The sequence below is a fragment of the Myotis myotis genome, unplaced genomic scaffold (assembly GCF_014108235.1).
Source record: "Myotis myotis isolate mMyoMyo1 unplaced genomic scaffold, mMyoMyo1.p scaffold_m19_p_1, whole genome shotgun sequence".
Taxonomy (NCBI): domain Eukaryota; kingdom Metazoa; phylum Chordata; class Mammalia; order Chiroptera; family Vespertilionidae; genus Myotis; species Myotis myotis.
This window is the reverse complement of record NW_023416313.1, coordinates 74,514,168-74,538,063: the sequence shown is the minus strand read 5'-3', so window position 1 is coordinate 74,538,063 and position 23,896 is coordinate 74,514,168.

Here is a 23,896-nt window from a genome sequence, read left to right as displayed (position 1 = left end):
AAGAAGGGTCTGTGAGCCCCAGGTTGATAAGGCGTCGTTGCGAGAGTGATCTATGGGCCTGGGCTGCTGGGGCGTGGTGGCAGGAATGATCTGTGGGCCCCAGGAGTGATCTGTGGGACCCGGGCCACTGGGGCATGGTGGCAGGAGTTATCTGTAGGCCCCAAGAGCAATCTGTGGGCCCCAGGAGTCATCTGTGGGCTCTGGCGGCTGAGATGTGGTGGTGGGAGAGAACTGTGGGCCCAGGCCGCCGAGACACAGTGGCAAGAAGGATCTGTGGGCTCTGGGCCACTGGGACATGGCAGGGAGAAGGGTCTGTGGTGGTCTATGGGAACGCACTGACCACCAGGGGGCAGCTCCTGCATTGAGCATTTGCCGCCTGGTGGTCAGTGTGTGTCATAATCACCAGTCATTCCATTCTTTCTGCTGTTAGGGTCAGTTTGCATATTACCCTTTTATTATATAAGATAGAGGCTTGGTGCATGGGTGGGGGCCGGCTGGTTTGCCCTTCAGGGTGGGGGTCCCCACTGGGATGCCACTGGGGTGCCTGGCCAGCCTGGGTGAGGGGCTGATAGCTGTTTGCAGGCTGGTCAAGCCCCCTACCCCCAGTGGGGAGCCTCACCCCATGGAGGTTTGGCCAGCCTGGGTGAGGGGCTGATGGCTGTTTTCAGGCTGGCCACAGCCCCTTTAGGGTGGGGGTTCCCACTGGGGTGCCTGGCCAGTCTGGGTGAGGGGCTGAGGGGCGTTTTCAGGCTGGCCAAGCCTCCCTGGTGACGGAAGCTCCCAGCCTCTCCTTTTTTTTTTTTTTTTTCTGGGATTTATTTACCTTCTATAATTGAAACTTTTTAACTTGGAGAGGAGCCCAGAGCCGGCCAGGGCTTGGCTTCCTCCATGCCAGGGGCAACCCAAGGCTCCAGCTCTGTGGTCACGACCGGCTGAAAGCAGGTATCTGGGGTTTATTTACCTTCTATAATTGAAACTTGTTGCTTTGAGTGTACCTTAGAGCAGGCCGCGGCAGGCAGGGAACCTTGGCTTCCTCCATCACTGGAGCAAGCAAGCCTCCTGCTTCCTCCAGCTCTGTGTCTGCTGGCTGCCATCTTTGTTGGCAGTTAATTTGCATATCTCGCTGATTAGCCAATGGGAGGCATAGCGAAGGTATGGTCAATTACCATGTTTGTCTATTATTAGGTAAGATGAGTTTATATAAAATATCTTATGTTATCTATAGAATATTCTTATTTTAAAGATGGTAAAAATTATGGCCATGATTGAGGAACCACAGGTACCTTTTTTGTTTTGCCATATGGCACCATTTCTGGGAGTTTATTTTGCTAGTCCTGCTAACCCTGCTCTTCCTTTTTATGGCCTCTTAAGACAAATAATATCAAGAAATACAATATCTTGATTTAAGGTTCTCTTATGATTTTACTTTTCTTGCTTCCTGGCTTGCATCACCTGGTTATCATCTTCACTAAAACCCTGACTTACATCTGGCCAACACGACCCATTGATTTTCCATGGTGACAATTCTCAGACACAGATCATGTTAGTCATGAGTTTTCTTTACACATGGACTTCAAGCTTCAGCTGAGCAAATGAACACATTTATTGAAAATAGAGGCTTTTGAAATTTAATTGATGCCCCTTTTACTATACAATAATGCTTTTGTTCATCTCTTACTAATTCTCCTGTGAAATTAACAATTTATGACTCTCAAAATCCTTTCTAGGTCTTTTCATGTCCCCATTTTTAGGTTTCTTATCTCTACCTGCCTAATAAAATGCTACTATGACTTAGTGTTTTAAATTCGGTACTCTCACTCCCTCAAACTGGTTTTCTTCTCCACATCCTTATTTCTACCAAAGGCACCACTGTGCTCTAATTTAGATATTCTTGATTTTCAGGTATTCCTTGCCAAATGGGTCTCGTAATCACTCCCAATACTCCCCACTACCAATCTCAATTTTAACAGCTGCTTCAATGCCATCTGAATTGTCTTCACATTGATTCCAGCCAGGAATTATACAATCCTATATAATAAAAGCATAGTATGCAAATTGTCCCCTTGACCGGAGTTCTTCTGGGAATTTGACTAGGGGGCGGCCTGGCCAGGGTAAAGGAGGGAAGGAGGTCCCAGTACTGGCAGGCAGCTGGGAAGATACATTAACCCTTTTTGGTCCAACTTCGAGGCTAACTCGACAGACCAGGCGCTATGAGCAGTTCCAACGTCAAGCAATAATAACATTAAAAAGTTCAACATTCAATTCCATCAATTAATTTGGACCAGACTGTTTGAATTCCAAAAATAACATTGGACCACAAAGGGTTAATCTCACTTCATAACTAGAGGCCCAGTGCACAAAATTTGTGCACTGGGTAAGGCCACTAGTGGCTTCCAACCAGGGCAGGGCCAGCCAGGAGGAGGGCCATGGGCGGTTGGCTGGCCAGCCCCAACCCTTGGTCAAACTCCTGGTCGAACTCCTGTTCGAATTCCTGGTCAAGGGGACAATTTGCATATTAGGCTTTTATTATATAAGATTGTTAAGGATCTATTCTAATGTCCTAACTCTAAGAAAGAGCATGGAAACATTTGTTAAATAAATGAGTACCCCAATAATATATATTTGATACATGGATAAATCAATATCTGAGGTGCAATTAATTCTCTAACCTCACCCCCCAGGAAAATTGTGACAGTTTTATGTTGAGCTTTTCCTAGGTAGAGGTCACATCTTATTAAGAAACTTTTCTACTTTATTCCCCTAAATCTGAAGGTGCTCTGTTTCAAATAAGTACTCAAGAATTTCATTTTGATTTTAGCAAATATTGAATCACCTTGAGGAATGGGATAAAGTTTGGGAGGATTTTTATTAATCTCAAAAAGAACAGAGAACTTACGTTTGAGATAAAATTCCAAAAAGGCCTTGGAACTTCTTGTGGTAAAGAAGCATAAAGGTAAAAAGTTAAAAATGATTGGTAAGTGTCTTACAGCGAGTAAATAATGAGTATCTGAGAAAAAAGAAAACAAAAAGTTAGATCATGCTTTTGGAAGACACTTAAGCTCATCCTGGGGATATTTCAACATCTCTCAGGACCTCTGTAAGAAGTTACATGTTTTTCTTTCTGAGACCTAAATTTTAATATTTTCTCTATAAGCAGAGTCACATTTAAATATATATTATATCCCAATCCACAATTTTAATAGCCCCCTCTTCTCTGTGTTTTTTTTGTTACAGCTTTACTTTGTTTTTCATTTATAATTAGCAGATTTATATGAAAAGTTATTCAACTATCTCAAAATCATCAAGAATCTGATAGTAGATATGAAATAAAGATGTATCTTACTTTATTCCTTTATTTTCAATACCAGTTATGTAGTTTTACACCAAATCAAACCTGACTACTATAAACCACATTCTTGAGTAGCTTACTATTTTAAGTTATTTTATATTTTCAGAAATGAGAATGTAGACCTCTTGACTCTCCAACATTCTTTCACCCATTCCAAACTGTGGCGTTGTGGATAATCTTGGAGTCACTAAAAACATGTTGTATGTGTGGGTGGGTTGTTTTTTTTTTTTTTTTTTCTTTTTTTCTTTTCCCAGAGACTGGTAAAATTGCACTGGCTCCAGAGTGTCACCCTCATGCCCTAGCAACACAGGTCATCGGTAGCATGGAGTCAGTTTGGGATATCTCCCAATCAGAAACAAATAACAGCGACTCCTCTGGGAATCCACTGAGACCATTACAGGCCTTCCAAGGAACAGTTAAGCTTTGTAGTGCTCCTCCTTGAGAAACAGCTGTTTGTCTAACCTTTGAACTGACCGATACATTAATCTGAAGCATAATTTAGTTCTGTCTGAACTTCGGGCTATGGCATGAATAGCTGGCTTGCTTACATTCTACCAGTCTCCAAAATAATACTTTTTGTGCTTGTTTAAAAAAAACGGCATTTTTTCCCTTCCCAATTTAATTATGTATGATTATTTGATAAGGGAATTCCAGTGCTGGTATACAGTTCCTACCATCCTACCCTGATAACTCTACCTCTATCTATCCTTGGTCCTGCTGTTAGTTACTGATACTCATCAGAATCTCTAAAGCAACTACTGGAGCCTCTTTTCACACCAAAGAGAAGTTGCCCTCAGGGCTTTGCTCAGGTGAGGAGAGGTTAAGAGGAGTGGCAGGTATGTATGAGCTCCTGTTTTGTCAAGTGGTCTGCTTGTCAAATGACATTGCAGCATTCCACAGGAAAGGCCTAGTTTGAGGCAGCCTCATGTGGACGCTCCCTTTGCAAGCTGGAGAAAGCTTATGGCACAGGAAACCATCAGACTTCAGGATTCTTTTATTAGAACTAGATTCCTATCAATTCAGTGGAAAGAATGGGAGAGAAACACTAGCAACTGGGACGATACTGAGACAACAGATGTGTAACTCAGAGACTACAATTCCATTCTTTTATGGTTTGAGACCATGGAAATTGTAAAATCAGGAAAAAAGAGTTGTTACCTGAAATAGCTTAATATTAAAGAGCAAACACTGAAAGCACATTGTAAGTGACTGGGAAACCTCAAGGATGAAATGGTCTCAAGGAGTCATGAGCTCACATGTTTTTAAAGAAAACACCACTCTACAACGAGAAGCTACTGATAACTGCCTAGAAGTACATGAGAGTCCACAGGGCCTGAGCATCATGGGATGATGGAAAGATCAGGGGGAGGAGATTTGGGAGACCTGTAGCCTGCCAAGCTTGAATCTCAGTTCCTTCACTAACACTGGAGCCCGACAACTTCTCTCAACCTCTTCAAGACTTAGATGTGCCATCTGTTAAATGAGATCAATACTGACTCACTTATCTTATAAGGTGGCTGTGGGTACTACAAGAGGTAACACTTGTAAAGTAAGAGAATGGCATGAAATAAATATCAATAAAATACTAACTAATGAGAAACCAACTGAAGCAGGAATTTTGGGGGAACATAGGCAGGCTTAGGGATTTTTTAGAATTGGGGTCCGTGGAAAAGCATGGGGCTGCAGACTGGGAGAAGGTTTGTTTCTATAACACAAGAAGGCCAGGTGCAGTTGCATTTCCATAAGACAAGGAAGCAGCAATAGGTATATTTCCATAAGACAAGGGAACTGGAAGTAACCAAGAGAGGTCTATATTTACAAAATAAAGAGAGGGAAGCCCTTCATTCAGAAGGAGAAGAAGAAAACCCAAGGGGAATGGGAGAACAATAAGGAAGGAGGAGGGAGAACTTCACATGTCCCTTGTGAGGTTCAACCTTTGAGCCCAGGAGTTACTATAGTAACCAACTCGAAAGGGAATATTGACCAATCAGAGGGGGATATCAGGACACAGGAACTGCAGCCTTTATAAACCATAGGGAAAAGGAACTCAGTGGGACTCTTCCCCCTCCCTACATGGGAGTCAGTTTTGTGGGATTCTTTCCCTCTCCCCACGTGGGAGCCTGTACCTATTCTTCAATAAACCTCCATGTTTGCTATGCCACCTTCTGTCTGTGGATTCATTCTTTGATTCCGGAGGACAAAGAATCTGGGTTCCAGTCCAAAAATTCGGTATCACAACCACATGGCTGTGTAGAAGGCACACTTCACATTTCTGCAACTCAATTGCTTCCCATACAACATTAGGTGAAGGGACTAGATAGCGTCCAAAACAACTTCTGGCAATATAATGTCATGATTCCCATGAATTTCAGATGAACACACTAACCCTACATTACAAGGAACTAGAAGAAAACTAAACCAGAGTTAGAAGAAAAAATCATGAAGTTTAGAGCATAAATTAGCATAATAGAGAATGGAGAAGCAAAAATATCAATGAAAATAGGATTTGGTTTTTAGAAGATCAACAAAATTGACAAACCTTTAGATAATACCTAAGAAAAAGGAGAGGGGACTGAAAACAAATAGTTAAAAAAGGAAACATTACACTGGTGCAGAGTATTAGACTATGTGATTAAAAGCATCTTCTTAAAGGTAGAGGGGAATTTGGAGATGGGGAACAGGCTGCCACTGAAAGGAAAGAAACTATCACAATGTTCCAAAGAGAAATGACAAAGTCTGAAAGGGGAGTGACAGTGGGGCCAGAAACAAAGAGAATAGATTCCAGTAGCACTAACAAGGAAAAGCAGCAGAATGAGATGATATAACGATTATCCCCTCTGTGCCTAGGACAGATAGAACTGGGGATAGAATATGAACATGACCAAAAAGGCCTAGGTATATACTTTCTGGTGTGGTAAAAAATAATAAAGTGTAAGAAAATATTTCAACAAGAAATTATATATGTTGAAAAGTTCCATAAATGAAATGAATAGGGGAGTATTACTGTGTTTGGATACACACGAAAATATTGATGGTAGGTTACATCAAATTAAAAACAGACTGGACAGTAGTTAAAGCAGTAAAAACAGATTTTATCCAGAATTATTTCAATAGGAGAAAAGAGACCTCAGTATAGAATGGACTCAACTCCAAATAGCATGGGCAAGTGGAATTTATAGTCAAGGAGCAGTGGATGGAAATTGACCATAAGTGGATTCTGACTAAAATGACCCTAACAGGATTCTTACTGGGAACTGGTCTAGTGATCAGACATTACCTGGGGGATGGTGGAAGATGAGGAACCCAATAAGACATTGAGGTAATCAGATATTGAGGTTGGGGCTTCTGGCTAAACTGAATTAGCAGGATTATTGCTAAAACAAGATTTATAAGGAAGTGCACAGATGGGCCTAGGGTTAGGAACCCGACTGAAGGTTGGTTCGGCAAAAATACTTTGTCAATCATAAGAATGCCTGTTGTATTTCATTCTTAATATAACTCACTAAATTTTAAAAGGTTTAAAAATAGACATTCATTAATGTAATAATAAAGAAAATGTTACTTTCGTTTTGTTAAAAAATGAGTGATAAAGAGGAGAAAGTAAGAAGCAACTAGTTCAGAAATTCTACCTGCTTTTTTAAATTGAGTATTTTTATAGCTGTACTATAGTAGCTGAGGCCAGGAATTTACTATACTGTTACCTAAAAATGTCAGATCAAATATAGTTGTACATAGATTAAGTTTATACTGTTTATTACAAGCTTGCAAATTTAAAATGCAATGATGATATAGACTTAAGACTTCTCTAAATGTCAAAGGCTAAATGATGAATTCTAGATGAAAGGAAACTAAATGAGTCATGGAAACCAAATACAGTGAACAATTATTTTTTTTTTTCCCAATGCTTTTCAGAGGCAGTGGAAGGGAAGGAAAGAGAGAGAGTCAGAGAGGGTAAGAGAAACACCGATGTGAGAGAGACACATTGACTGGTTACCTCCCGCATGAGCCTGGACGGGGGAGGGAAGCAAACCTACAATCCAGCTACTTGACCTTGACAGGGAATCAAACCCCAGACCCTGTGGTGTGGGGCAATGAATGATTCTTTATTGGAGTTTGGATGATCTTGAGTATATGAAACTGTAAAAAACTATTGCACAATTAAAGAAGCTTGAGTACGGAGTGCACATCATGTGTATTATACTGTATTTTATATGCAGTATTAATTTTCTTGAGCATGATAATGGATTATGGTTCCAAGGAGAATAACCTTGTTATTAGGAAACTGAAGTAGTTAGGTGTCAAATGTCATAGAGTATGCAAGAGACTCTCAATGATTCAGGAAAAAAGATTGAGACAGGTAGGTAGGTAGGTAGATAGAGCAAAAGGGAAAAACAAATGTAAAAAATATTAATAATTAAGATTCTAGTTAATCCATAAACAATGTTCATTATACTCTTTTTGCAATGTTTCTGAAGATTTTAAATTATTCAAAATGAAACCTTGGTGTAGGAAGTAAAAACATTATGTTTTCCCCTCAAATTTGAATGACAGCTAATATAAAATACTTGGCTAACCATAGTACCATTATTTTTCCTGAGCACTTTGAAAATATTAGTCAATTTTTTGCTGAGGCTTAGTATGTTGTCAACCTAATTGTATTTTAAAAAAAAAAAAAAAAACACAGGTAATCTGTCTGTTTTTCTTAAGGCTTCATGATTTTCATCTTTGCCTTTGAAGTTCTCCTTTCACTCTGTTGTTGCCAGGTGTGTGCTGGTTTATATTAACCCTGTTTGGGGCTTGGAGTAGCCTTCATTTGATGAATTCACTTCTTATAATTAGGTTTGTAAAGTTAGGAATCACTGTCTTAAAATAATATTTAAATTTACTCCAACATTCCACACACTATATAGCAGTGATCGCGAACCTTTTGAGCTGGGCGTGTCAGCATTTTGAAAAACCCTAACTTAACTCTGGTGCCGTGTCACATATAGAAATTTTTTGATATTTGCAACCATAGTAAAACAAAGACATGTTTTTGATATTTATTTTATATACTTAAATGCCATTTAACAAAGAAAAATAAACCAAAAAATGAGTTCGCGTGTCACCTCTGACATGCGTGTCATAGGTTCGCCATCACTGCTATATAGTATGATAGACACACAGTATTATTTATTTTATATGTACCATATAAGAGTTTCCTTCTCCAATGATGAGTGACGATGGAATTTACTACATTCTTAGGGATTTGTGTCTCTGCCACACTCTGCTGACCTGGGATATAGGCGCCTAATTTGGTCTTTTCCTGGAGTTCTTTAGAATTGATGTTAAAGGAATCCAAAGCCTTCCTGGAGGTGAAACATAAGCTATTTGGAGAGGACTAGAAAGTAACCACAGGAAAGAGAGAGAATGGCCAAGCAGCCTATTGGTATCCCACGTGTGCGGAAAGACTCCGTCTTCAAAATGGCTTATCCAGCCCTGCCTGCCCCAGTTCACGTCACATGCATTGGTGATGAATGATCCAACTAAGCCCTCCCCAAATTCTGGACCCATAAATTTTGGGCAAAAATGGCTGTTTTAAGGCACTAAAACTTGGGATAGTTTGTTACACAACAGCAGATAACTGGACTACACATACACACACACACACACACACACACACACACACACAAACACACACACACACACACACACACCACTTTTGAAAGAACTGTTGAAGATGAAAAGACACATTAACCTGTTGATATATCCTTTTTGACTTAGAACTATAACAAGTATAGAAGTGACAGCACTTAAAACATACTGTGGTCAGTGATATGCATCCAAAGAAGTTCTACTAAATCACAAAGGAAGTCAGTCATGTCTCATCTCCTTACAGAGAAGAGTCTCTGAAATGTTCAGAGTACCACACCTGGATGCTGAATCCAGTGGGAGGCCTCTGGGCCCCAGACAGCTTGGAAGAAGTTCAGAGGAGAGTAATCCCAACTCTGCCCCACACCTCCCCCAATTAAAAAATAAAAACTCAAAAAAAAAAAAAAAAAGCAGAAGCCCAACAACAGTCTACCCCACACATAAAACCACAGTGATTAAAGAAGGAAAGTCTGGCTAGAGATTAAACACAAAGCCTGTAGCTAATGTGAAAATATACCTTGAGGCCAGTAACTGGTAACTATAGGAAAGGTATGATCTGAGGCTACAAATATTTTAAAGTCATTTTGCAGCAGCAATAGAACAACTCCTTATGAGGTGCTAGTAATAGAGAAAAAAATATTGTTTCTTTTTCAAATTCATTCTTTATCCCCCTCAAGCCTACATTAGCAAACTTGGAACAAAAATTGCCAACTTGTGGGAATAACAGATTTTACTAAAGGTTAGAAGTAAGAAAGGCATATTTGTGTCATGGTAACACGAATAAGCATACCAAAGCTTCCCCCTAATCTTTAGAGAAAATTTTCCACAGGCCCCAGCCACCCCCAATCTGCACCATCTCCATGTTTCTCCTGACTTGACCATTGTCCCACCAACCTAAAAATCTTTTTTTAAAAACCACCCCTTTAAATTGTGCAGAGCATTCCAGTTTACCCCCAAAACGTCCCTCTACTTCTAGCTTTACATATCCACAGACCCATTAAAGTCATTGCTGAAGTGTTATCTACTTACTTCGGGTCTGAATCTCTGCCTCTTTCAATAGCTTCTACAAGGAGCTGAAAATAGATTTGCTGAATTAAGGCAACTTCCTCAAATCCTGGAGACTCCAGTCAATTCTGGTTTCAAATAGCATTTTCCTTTTCTCTGTGAATCTGTAACAAGTTTAGTGTTTCAGGTGTCTGTTGTGGATTTTCATTGGCATCAATATCTCAGGCAGGGTCAGGGGAAGATTGATTATCAGGAGAACTTACAGAGCTGACAACTTTAGCACAGTGGTTCTCAACTGGTGGTAAATATTTGATAATGCTAGAGGTCATTTTTATTTTCATGAAAAGGTGGGGGTAAGGAATTGAAACTGGCATCTAGTGGGCAGAGGACAGGAATGATGCTAAACATCCTATCATGCACAATACAGCCCCTTAAAATTTTTTTTTAGCCCAAAATGTCAATAGTGCCAATCCTGAGAAACCCTGGCTTTTCCTGACCTCCAAGAAGTACTATGGAACTAAAATGGCTCATCAGAGTTATCCCAAGTTGGGCCAGAATGACTGGGACTTTATAGCTCCGTCTCCATCAGTAAGTGAAGATGGATAGGCAATCCCAGAAAAGGCTGATGGCTGAAGGCTGTTCAGCAGCCACGTTCCCAGAACCTGGACAATCACCCTTTTATTGAAAAGGGATCCAGTTAGCACATCTCCATCCCTATGGTTCTCTGCTCTACTGATGTACAAAACTACAGAGAACAATATTTCAGGGTACTTTCCTATGTTGCTGTGGATACAGAAAAAGCCATGCATTCCCTAATAGTCAACTTCTATTGGAGCATATCTAACTGTATGACCTATTATTTACTGAGTTCTAATGGTATGTAAGATGCTTTTTCTACTTCATCATGCCTCATGTATTCTTTTGGGGAGGGGCATTAACAAAAACTTTATTATTAATTAATTAATTAATTTATTTATTTATTTATATTTCAATCCTCACCCAAGGATATGTTTTTATTGATTTTAGAGAGAGGAAGAGAGAGGGAGAGAGAGAAACATCAATATGAAAGAGAAATATTGATCAGTTGCCTACTATATATGCCCTGACCAGGGAACAAACCCTGGGTATGTGCCCTGACCAAGAATGGAACTTGGGATCCTTAGGTGCACAGCATGATGCTCCAACCAACTGAGCCACACAGGCCAGGGCCAAAAATGTTATTTATTTAGTATTTTGGAGGGTTGTAATGCAAGAGATAGTTTATTATTATTTTTTATAAACATTACACTTTATGTATCCTAATGTCAACCATTCTAAAAACTGATAACAAATCTACAAGTACTTAATTTCCACCTCTGGCTAATTCAATGCTAAATCCAATGAAAACAATATTCATTCTCTTTAATCCAAAGCAAAATATAGATTTTCTTTTCTTTTAAAACCATGAAAGGGACGTTAGTGATAATCTAGTCCAATTTTGCATATCAAGCACCAAAGTTCTCATCTACAGTCTCTTCACTGCTTGTAATTATGCCTCATGGACACTTATTTTCTGTGTGAACAATGCTGAGGTCCATTTTGTTTCCAAATAGATTCTTTGAAAATATTTTCTTGATCAAAATATTTTACAAACTAATATATCTATTTTCCTTCTATTTGCGTGCTTCCTAAGGCATGGGCTTGACTCTGCTTATATTCCCAGCTCCTATGAATTCTGAGATGATGTATTTGCATTCTCTAACACTTCTTTGTCTTTCTCTTCACTGAAATATTTTCCATTTTATTCAGGAAAAAATAATCCTACTTAACATTTACTTTGATAGAACAAATCATAGACTGGTAAACCACCCTTATTATATAATGTCATAAATTATTGTTCAACATCACTTAACAGAAACATAGTTCAATCACTGTGTTTATTTTATAATGTCTATATTGAGAAAATATTGTCTGAAAAATAACAAAGATTGAGTCAGGTAAAATAATGGAAATTTTGTTTTTCTCATTATTTTTATTAGGGCAGTTTTCAAATTTCCCTTGAGTATGTTAGTTATTTCACTGATATTTTAAATGGTTGAAGCACAAAGCATACAAATGATATTTGACTATAATGAGGTTTTTCTTTCTGGAATGTAGTCCCTGTTATAAAACTATGAATGATAGTAGTAATGAGTAGAATATGTTAATAATTATTCATAATGGCTAATTCTAAGTTTAATAATTAACATAAAATTGCAAAAAGAAACATTTGGTCATGTATAATATGCATCTTGTAAAATGACATTGCATAATCGGTCAAGAGGAAGTTAATGAGTGCCCATTTGAAATCCCTACTCATTTATGTTTATGCTGATTAAAATATAATAATTAACAAAATAAGCAGTGATAAGAAATGGAGTATGTAAATACTTCTCCATATGTAAGCCCCCAATCATGACATTTATTTTGAAAAATAATTCTTACATGTCACATTTTTAAGAGGCCAAGTTTAGTACATCCATTTCAATCACCAGAATAAACTTTTATAGAGTGGATGCAGGACTCTCATTTCTGTTAAAAGAAATAAACACGTTTCTCCTCTTCGCATTTCAGAGAGTACTAACAACAATGTATTACTGGCATAAAGAGAGAAATCTTTTCCTCTACCATTCTCTGGGCTTTATGAATTTGGTATCTCTTTTGCTCAAATTCCTATCTGCAGGAAATAAAGTGAATATTGATTTTCAAAGCAAATATTTGAAAGAAAGATGCCATATTATACAGGATAAGACAATTGCTACAATCAACAATCCCCAAATCTTAGTAGGTTCATCTAATAGAAATTTACTTTCTGGCAATGAGATGATCTAATGGAGAGGAAGGCCATTGCCTGGGGCCTCAAAGTATTCCGTTTTGTGCTGAGTAGAATGCCACATAATAGACTTTAGGGGTCAGGCCTGGAAGTGGCACACACCACGTTCTCCCACATGAACAGAACTGTCACCAAATGTGAGAGAAGTACAGGAATGTCTAGCCATATTCCACAAAGACAGGAAAATGAGACTTGGTGAACAGCATTGTCTCTGCCACAGACAAATTTTAGAGCAATTATTTCCCTCACTTATTTTTGCTGAAATTTCATTACCTAACTCTCTATACCACATTATAACTCTGACTCTGCACTGTATTACAATCTTGGGTTATTCTAGCCTCCTGATGCCCAGTTTTTAAGGAAAATTGAGAATAAAGAGGACCATGCAGGCCCATTGAGGGCTACCCTGAAGCAGCAGAATCGTCTGCTGGTCTTCAGAAAAGTGCCCTTGTCTCTCACCAGCTCTCTCCTGGTCATCACTAACAAGACTGCCGCAAGGACAGCTGCCACCAACCGACTTCCCCACACCCTGGTGTCTGTCAGTTCACCACCCTTTTTAAACCTAGCACACAAATCACTTTATGTATGAAGTATGAGTGAGCTAAATTTTTTATTATCTTAGGTTACCTGATAACCCAGATGGTAACTGAGACGGAAGCAGAGGAAATGACATTGGTGGAAGAGGAAGAAATTGATACAGTGCTTAGTCAGAACAGACTAAAATTCAAAAGAGAAAATGACAGCAGTTATTGCTCAGAGGAGGTAGGAGCGTAAATTCTCAATCAATTTGTCAGTCTAAAAGATCTCCCAAAAAAGTGAATGGATGGCATATTAATGTGGATTTTTATGATATTTTGTCCACACTGGCTAATTGTAATATAATATATGCCAACTGAAATAAAAAGAAAATCAATTTGGCTGAATTTGTATTTCTTCATACTGAATAACTTTGACCCAACAAACATGTGAAATAGTCCCAAAATACCCACCTGGCTGGCCAAAGAGTGGTTGCCTCCATATTGTCCTTTGTATTAGAGCCTAAGGCATGGAACAAAGTCTTGATGCTATTTGGAAAGTCCAAGTCCAGACTCGTGAAGGTGGGGGGAAAGGTGTAAGTGGGGGGAAGAAAAAGAGCATTGTGGTGCGATCACTATTGTGATGGCCGCTCCTTTAATACAATTCCTTTAGACCACACGCAACTCCTTGTTAAGAACATATGTTTGCTTGGCAAGTAGAACTTTTCTAAAAGGTATGCAAGGAGAAATCATACCACAGAACAGCCCAGGAAAGACAGGTGGGGAAATTCATCTATTCAATTCCTTCCAGTCTTCCATTTCCCATGGTCAAAATTCACATTGTGGAGTGCTAACTTGATCACAATTTCAAAATGTGTCACTCAGCCCCTTGTCAGGTTCTTTGGCAACTAAATATTGTGCTATATGTGGGGACATTTCATCCAGGAATAGTAAAGGAAAGGAATGCCAGCATGATAAGTTGTTGACCACATGACAGAAAGGAGGCAGTTAAGGCAAGTGAGAAGGTCTACAATGTTCCCACCCAATGCCCATTCATACAACTACTTTCCATCTATGTCCTTCCAACATATCAGCTCACTGGGGGCATAATTATAAGGTGGGCCCACAGGCTTGTAAAATAACCTTAAGCCAGAACTACATTTATCACTTGACACTCTCCCATTCTACTTGGTGAACCATGGGCCATTCTGAGTCTTCTTGTATCAGTGTCATCTAGAACCCAATACCTAACATTCTTTTAAAAATCTGCATACTTCCTATTCACTAGTACACAGTTATCTTGGCAAATAGCCATGTGATTCTTCAGAGGAAAACTGGAGGAGTATTCACTGCCATACACTTGCTGTGGAATTGCAGGGTCTCTGCTCATGGTAACCCAGCCTTCCCTCCCATCAGAGCATGTGGATGCCTGGCTCAGCTCATATTTAGATACTAGGCAAGTAGCTATGAATTTCCATTGTTATAGTTGCCATTAGCCTTCCGTTAACTTGCCCCTTTTTTTCTATTTACATGAAATAAATAGCACCTTTTTCAGCTGTCCATCTTGTCTCATTCCCATTCCCATGGGGATGCCATGTCCTGTTAGCTGCCTCTATAGATCTTCATGAGTCAAGGCCCTTCCTGCCTCCCAGTCCCTACAGCCCATTGTGATGATCATATTTGTCTTGGTGCTAATGACTAATTGCTGCTATTTACACTATGTCTTTCCAGAATCCTACCTTTTCAAGAGAGAATCAGGAGGCCAGGTCCATGGCTGAATTCTCTGCAAAATCCTCATCCTACAGAAGACAGTCACTACAAGTTAACAAAGGCTCTGGTACCCATCCCCACTTCCAACAGTATCTTTTTTATTCCCCAGTGAACAGAGGATCCGTTACCTGCTCCTGGGGACCTTGGTCCTGCGATGAGTTATTGAACTATACATAAAACATAATTATAACATTCTCATGTACTGGAACTTTCTGATTGCCTATTTAGCATTCTTGCACTACTACTTTGCTTACTGCTTACCATCATTGAATCCAGACTTCTGGGAGCAAACACAGCAAGTTATAAGGGCCAACCCCTGTAGTCCTTTCTAAAATATCAAATCCTGATTCGTGAGATTTTGAGTCTATCCAGGGCTCTGTTTCACCTGCCTTCTCAGTCCAACAGTCTCAAGACCCAGACCCACACATACTGCCTGTTTTTTTGTTTTTGGGGTTGTTTTTTTTGCTATTACATAGCTGGACACTGCCATTACCTTTCCAGTATAGATTATTTCTTTGTGGAGTACAAATTTGATTTTCCTTTTTGAGACTTGTTGAGACCTGACTTTGGTTATGGCCTGTAGGTAAATGTGGGGTGATGGGAGCATAACTTGAGAGAGTTAGGTCTAATTACAAGACTCCCATCTCACATAATATCATTAATAGTCTTCAGGTAAGAGAAGACAGAGTATATTCTATGACAATAGAGAAGGGTTAAAATTGGGGTTACATATTCAGGTTTATCCACCCATTTTCACATCCCAGGTCTCAGCACCCCAATCTTTTATTCTTAATGTGCTTACTTACTTTGTCATAGGAAAACTACCAAGTTTGCAAATTTAGTAGTATAATTTGGCTTTCTGAGTGTATATTAATTTGGAAATTATCTTCCCTCTTTCAACCCAATATACTATTGATATAATTTCTTCACATTACAATCCTAATAAATAACATGGTTCTCAAAATTATTCAGTTCCTCTCCAATGCCTTGTCCTCCACGAATGCATCATAATTAACAACAGCTGGATGCTTAGGTAAATTTGATGTTATGTAAGGCCAGCAGTTTTGTTTATTTGTTTTTTGACATTTTTTATTGATTTCAGAGAGGAAGGGAGAGAGAGATAGAAACATCAATGATGAGAGAGAATCATTGATCAGCTGCCTTCTGCATGCCCCACACTGGGGATGGAGCCTGCAACCCAGGCATGTGCCCTGCCCATGAATCAAACCCTGACCTCCTGGTTGATAGTTCAACGTTCAACCTCTGGGCCAAGCCAGCAGTTTATATTTTCAGAGAGCTAAGTAACTAACCCCAAAGGCTCATCCTGAGGAACTAATTGTGTTGACCCTGGCACAAAAAAAAAGACACCTTGAGACAAGGAATAAAGTGCTGAAAATTTAGGGGGGACTTTCAAGATTGAGGCTCAAAGATAAGAAAGGAACAAAATGCAAATGCGTCAGGAAAATGGCAAAGAGGCAAGAGAGTGGGAGAAGGTACACAAATATTGTAACCCCAAATTAAAAAAAAACACTAATAATTAAATATTGAAATATTTGGACATTTTAAATACACTTTCTGTGGCCATGATCTTTTTATAATATGAATCAATACAAATAAATATTGAGTGTATTATTTTCATTGCTTCTTTAATACAGTATGAACAAAACCATTTACACTTGAAAGTAGTAGATAGCACATTCTTAGAAGCAAGTTCTCTAGGACCTGAGACAGATATAATGTCTTCTAGGTCATCAGAATTAGAAGCTGAAGTAGTTCATTATCTGTATAAAAATAAAGAAATTTAAACTTGCCAAATTATACAGGAAATGTCTATATTGATGATTTACTTAGAAAATACATCAGAAGTGTAGAATCCATAAAATAGGCACTTTCGATCTGTTTTTAACATCTTTGAAACCTATTTCAAAATATCCCTCTTTTGTGAAACTTGCCCCAGGTAGGACTGATTGCTCCCTGTGATGCATTAATTTAGCACATATTGCATCATTTTATATACTTCTTATCTCTGGCCCCAACTTGAAGATCAAGGATGGCATTTTTCATCTGCCCTTATGCCTGAAATAGTAATTAGAATGTGCAATGTTTTAATAAGTGGATGAGTGAAAAGATGGCACTTTTATTTTCAAATGCCTTAGAGTTTTGCACTTTTTGACTTTCTCAAGCACTCATTCCCCAGACATTCCTCCAGGTATCCTATATCCCTGTACTCTAGTCTGTCAAAATATTCTCTCAAGAGTGAAGCTGAAACTTAGTGTTACTAAAATGTAGATGAATTAAAAGTTTAAGTATAACATAATACATAAAAATATGCATTTATCAATTTGAAATTAATTATAATTGCTAATACCTTGAAAAATTCAAAAAGAAGTCTAGAAAAGGAAGAGAGCCTTAACTGCTTTGGCTCAGTGGATAGAGCGTCAGCCTGCGGACTGAAGGTCCCAGGTTCGATTCCGGTCAAGGGCATGTACCTTGGTTGCGGGCACACCCCTAGGGGGTATGCAGGAGGCAGCTGATCAATGTTTCTCTCTCATCGATGTTTCTAACTCTCTATCCCTCTCCCTTCCTCTCTGTAAAAATTCAATAAAATATGTTTAAAAAAATAAAAAAGGAAGAGAAAAATAGTTTTAAAAAAGTATAACTATATATTGGTTAGGCCCTTAGTGTGTGTGTGTGTGTGTGTGTGTGTGCCATGTGTATAGAGAAATTAGCTTTTCCCTAAACTGGAGAATTAGAATGTTTCATGAAATTAATGGAAAGAGTGCCCTAGAAAGAATAAAGGGAGGCCTGGATAAATTAAAGATTTTATCTTCAACCAAACTGAAGTAATTGGCTAAATTAACTTGTCTTAAAGAGACACCTACAGAGACACTGAAAAATAAAGAAAAGATAAAAAGAAATTAGAGAATGTAATATGGCATATAAACAGCAATATTTAGAAATAAAGGGGCGACTGAGAATCCACTGTGGAGGCAAGAAAAGATTTACATACATATAAGTGACTGAATTTGCAAGTTCATCCTGTGAAGAGAAACCTTAGCTTCTTTCAGCTGACACGTGGACAAAAATCTTGCATTCAAATTTTCTCCCAAATCCTATGTGGTAAAGATCTAGATATAAATTGAAAGTAAAAACATATGGTCATAAGAAATGATAACTCCTTTCCTCTTAGTTTATCCAAATTGCCCAATGATTATGCTGTTTGGATACATTTATATATAAAATATGTGAGTAGCAAAATAGATACATCAGCCAACAGTTGAAAGTTCTTGCATTTTTCAACCATTCAGATGACTTAGGCAGTGTTTTAAAAAATCTTGAATATAGAATTATCATACAATACTTCAGATTTAGTTAAGAAAAAGGCACTATGGCACAAACTGAAGTGGTTCTCATGAATTATATGTGACAGGATAGACTACTGAGTAATATTTTCATACATGCTTTTCTCTGTAAAGAATCTAACAGGATGCAATGACCATGGGAAAGGAAAGCAATTAAAATTGTGCTCCATAAAAATGACTCAGCATTTACATCGTATTTGGACTCTTCTATGATCTTACGATCATCTAATGTCTATCCCTTAAGCATAGCAAGGAAGAACAATTACAATTTCACCAATTGGTGATTGCATCACTACTTACTGCTTTCAATGGGTAAATTGATTGTGTTAGTATAATCATTGTGTGTAAACAGATTTCACAGAAACAGTAGATTTTACATAACTCAAAACTGAAAGGACAGAAACCACCTTGGTTATTATTTCAAAAAGTAATATGTGAAATGAGTTTAAAGCATGAAGAAATAAAAATCATAACCAATTTTTGTCTCGATACATATAATTAATTTAACAACTAATCTTTACCTATACTGTTACCAGCCTAATAACCATACTCATTCCCTGCCCTTCCTCTGATGCGTATTACCCATGAGCATGCTCCTTCCTGGCAGCTTTCCCGAGGATCCCATCACTCCTGTATATTTCCCCTGGGCAGGTGCTGCAGCAGTAGCTTCTGGAGACAATGCTCCAGCTTTGCAATCTAATGCTATTGTGACTCTAATAATGAGAGTTTCCTTTAAAGGTGGTATGGTGGCCTTATGGGAAGAAAGCTAACATGACACTTTTGTTTAGGGCTGGCCTCCCAGAAGAAAACCTGTGAATCAAGGTATTGTTATTACAATATGAAATATCCCAGCTTTCTAGTAGAACATAATTAAGTGTAGCTTATAAGGTTCATACAGTCAGCATCTGCCAGGTTCATATGATGAATGATGGATTACAGAGTCATATGGGGAGAGTAGAAATTTGTATGGTTAACAAAAAATGTGCAGCCAAAGACACCATACCCATTATTGTACCCCTGGAGGCAGCAGCATTAATCTCAGAGGTTGGGATTGCTGTGATCACATCAGAATCTGCAAACACACCCGATGGTGGTTTTAGGGACATACCATAAGAGCAAGGCTTTAATTACTTAAATTTCTGAACTCCTTCCTTTCATCCAGCCTCGTTAATAACTTCTTGGCAACCATAATGGAGTCCTCAAATCATTTCATGTTCCATTTTGAATAGTAGCCTTAAATTCTTCTTGAACAACTTTGCCTTAAGTTAGTATGTCAGCAACAGCAAGGAGATTGTATTTCTATCCTTGAAAGGAGAGAAATACCATTCACATCATTTAACCATCTCTCTTATAATACTGTTACAAGTTTTGATTGAAATGAGGCTTGACTATTCTAAAAGTATGTTTAGATAACCATTTCTTCCCATTGGGCTTGTAATAGTCTTGTCTATTCTCGTGTATATTAATTGCATATTATGTTATGAACTAACTGATTTGAGAGATAGTACAAATGCACTCTAAGTGTCCAGCTACAGTATGGACAGAGTAGTGTAGGCAGGGGAAGCTCCTCGTGGGGGAAGCAGGCACTTCACATGGACATTCAACCAGATCTATGTAGGGAGAGATGTGGATGGATAGAAAAAGAGTGTGAGTACAGAGGTAGGATTGTTATTGTATGTTCCAGACCTGGTTATAGTTCAATATTATATGAACTTACCTTTTTTCTTTTAGATTGTAATGAAAATTTAGCAAAGTTGTGTATCAGAAAGGAGTCTAGATCTTAAAATTCTCTGCACATCTGTCTAGGAGAGTAACCATTATTATTGAATAAACTCAGACAGGAATAGACTTTGTTTCACACACTTTCCCCTTTGTTAGGAAAAAGATAAATGTTTAAACCTCTCTGTGTGTATATATTTATTTGCTAAGGTGAAGGTGATAATTAAAATAACTAAACTGTACTATTTACTAAATGCTTCAGATGAATCCTCATCTCTAACACATGAAGTAAATTTGGTTTTTAGCTTCATTTAAAAAGCTAATAAACAAGCAAAAACATGAGTAATAATTTTTTATGGTGGCACAATGCTAAGTTTCTGGCTGACCAAAGGACCCCCAATTTCAGCCATTTAAAACACTCACTCATGTGTGAAAAACAGCATTTCTGTATTACAGTACTTCATATGGTAATGCCTGTTTCCCTTTAACTTACCTTACATGTAAGATCATATAGTCCAAGATGTCAAAGATACATAAATGGAATTAAAGTTCTGGTAAAATAAAACATAAAAAAGCACTCAGTGAAATCAGGAGCAGTGGAAGGATCTTTCTTCATATGTGTGTCTCATTGGGAATTTGCAGATTAAAATAACAGCAACAATGCCCTAACAGTTTGGCTCAGTGGACAGAGCATCGGCCTGGGGACTGAAAGGTCCCAGGTTCAATTCCGGTCAAGGGCATGTACCTTGGTTGCGGGCACATCCCCAGTGGGAGGTGTGCAGGAGGCAGTTGATTAATGTTTCTCTCTCATTGGTGTTTCTAACTCTCTATCCTTCTCCCCTCCTCTCTGTAAAAACAAACAAACAATAAAATATATTAAAGAAATAATAATAAAATAAAATAACAGCAACAAGTCTGGAATAGTGACTTCCTCACTCAGTCAAAGGCTGGGTATCTGCTATTAAGTTGTAGCCACATGCTTCTTTAAAAGACCATTTTAGCTTAGACAGAACAGCAATAGATACAACTGAGGGCAGAACCAGCATCATTGGCTAAAATTCAAATTCACCATCAGTGAATTCTTAGAAAAGCCCAACAGATTTCTGCCTACCTGTATGTAACATTATTTGGAAAATATTTCTGGTGAATATTTTACACATAGAATTATATATGTATTTTTACAAATGCAGAAACAAATCATGTGATTTAATAATTTAGTAAATGCTATATATTTTATCCCTTATTGAAAATGTACAATGTGCAATAATTAAAATTTTGATTGTTTAAAGTTAAAAATTGTATTTAACATTAAATTTCCTAAGGCAATTTGACAATGTAACCCTTTCTATATGAGAATTATCATATATTCTGAGAAATCAGAAAGCTAGGGAAAAATATTGTTCAAAGCATACCTAAATGATGCAGAAAAATCACTCAGGTGCCAACATTATAATAATAGTGATTACACTGAATTTTGTTGCAAAATTCTAAGTAATGATTAAGATATGCCCAATAGTCTTTAGTTCATGGATAACCAAATAAATTATAGATACTTGCAAGATTTATTTCAGTGTACTATGAAAGTTGATGCTAGAAGTGGAAATGACACTCAACTGTGAGTTCAATGGTATGGTCTTAGGTTATAGGAGACTTAAAAGCTGGGTTTATGTCTTAGATAAAAGATTATAGACCTTGTGTAAATTAAAAAAAAAAAATCCTTGCTGTTGTACTCACTGATTATCCACTATTATTAGTGTATCTACTGGACCAAAAATGTATTGGACATTTTTTCTATTCAGCTTAAATGAATGCTTCCTGTTATTAACATCTGAGTTCATAATGTAGCATACTTTTGCTATGAGTTTTAGAGGTCTAGAGTTAGAGTCATTGAATAACAGATGGCTAAACTCTTCAGTGACAGAAATTAGAAACATTAAAACCATTGAGATTGAATATTGAAATTTAATCGGGAACATATGGTGTCAATTCTTAGCTCAAACACTGTTTAATAAATCCTTAGAACTATTGAATTAGTTTATAAATGTCTTCCAAATTTTGGCAATATATACCCTAAATTACTTTTCCAGAATCATTACAGATATGTTTACTTCCTTTTCAGAAAGCCCACTTTGTACCTCAGAAAGTCCTTTGTATCCTTTTCCTGGCTCTTGTCAACTGCGGGTTTTTTCTATTACTACAAGAAAAGACTATAAACCCCCAGAGGACAGGTACTAACCTTTGCTTCTCTATCATTTCTAGCACATTCACTTTCAAAATAATGGTTCTCAGTATTTCTTTTAAATTTAATTTAAATGAAGTAATTGTGACTTCAGTACATGGACAATTTGTTTAGCCATTATAATGAATAAATCACCAGAGGACCATCCTGGTGACTTAGGCTTTCATTTCACCTCATCCTAAAATATGATCAGCAACCTGGATATATTTGCACCTGCTCCAGAAGGACACACACAAGGATGCACAAGAAGTATACTTCATACCTTACCCCAAAAGGAGAGTTTATGTTTGCAAATACTAGTAGATGGAACATTTTTCAAAGATTCTGATGTTCTAATGTTTTATTTTTTCAGCAAAATGTTAACTATCGAAAAATAGATACTGTTTGTCACTGTCTAAAGGAGGAGATAATGTGACATCTGTGTGGCATGCCACCTAAAATAACTGGTTCACAATTTTTACCTTCAGTGAAATCTGATTACTTACTACTTAAATAGTAAAGGTGCAGCAACAGTACTGATTGAATAGCATATGTTTTTATTCAGAGTGAATATAAAGCATACTAAATTAATTTAAAAATCTAAGTAATATACATGATTCTCTCCTGCTCCAGGTTATGACTTGAACTACATTGGTTTGGTCATTAACTATGCAAATGGAAAAAATCAGCTGTGAGATTGAACTGCACTGACTTATTTCATCTTGATATTCTGAAGAAAATGTTTGGCATATGCTTGTTTCTTTATTAATTTTGACTTATATATTCTTTTAAATTTACCCCAATATTAATATGTTTATTATTTTGATGTTCCTTTACGAATACTTTTAATATGTATAAAATTGTTCCATATTTGTTTAAGCACATCTATTTTGTAATTCTAGCTTACTCTTTATATTATTACTAGAGGACCAGTGCACAAAAATTTGTGCACTCAGGGGGGCCCCTCAGCCTGGCCTGTGCCCTCTCGCAGTCTGGGACCCCTTGGGGGATGACCACCTGCTGGCTTAGGCCCGCTCCCTGGGGGATTGGGCCTAAGCTGGCAGTCAGACACCCCTCTGGAAGCCCAGAAGCCCTCAGGGGATGTCCACTTGCCAGCAGGGAGCAGGCCTAAGCTGCAGTCGGACATCCTTAGCACTGCTGAGGAGGCAGGAGAGGCTCCCCCCACTACTGCTGCACTGGCAGCTGGCAGCCTGGCTTGTGGCTGAGCAGAGCTCCTTCTGTGGGAGTGCACTGACCACCAGAGGGCAGCTCCTGCATTGAGCATCTGCGCCCTGGTGGTCAGTGTGTGTCATAGTGACCAGTCATTCCCAGTCATTCTGCTGTTAGGGTCAGTTTGCATATTACCCTTTTATTATATAGGATAGAGGCCTGGTGCATGGGTGGGGGCTGGTTGGTTTGCCCTGAAGGGTGTCCCAGATCAGGGTGGGGATCCTGCTGGGGTTCCTGGCCAGCCTG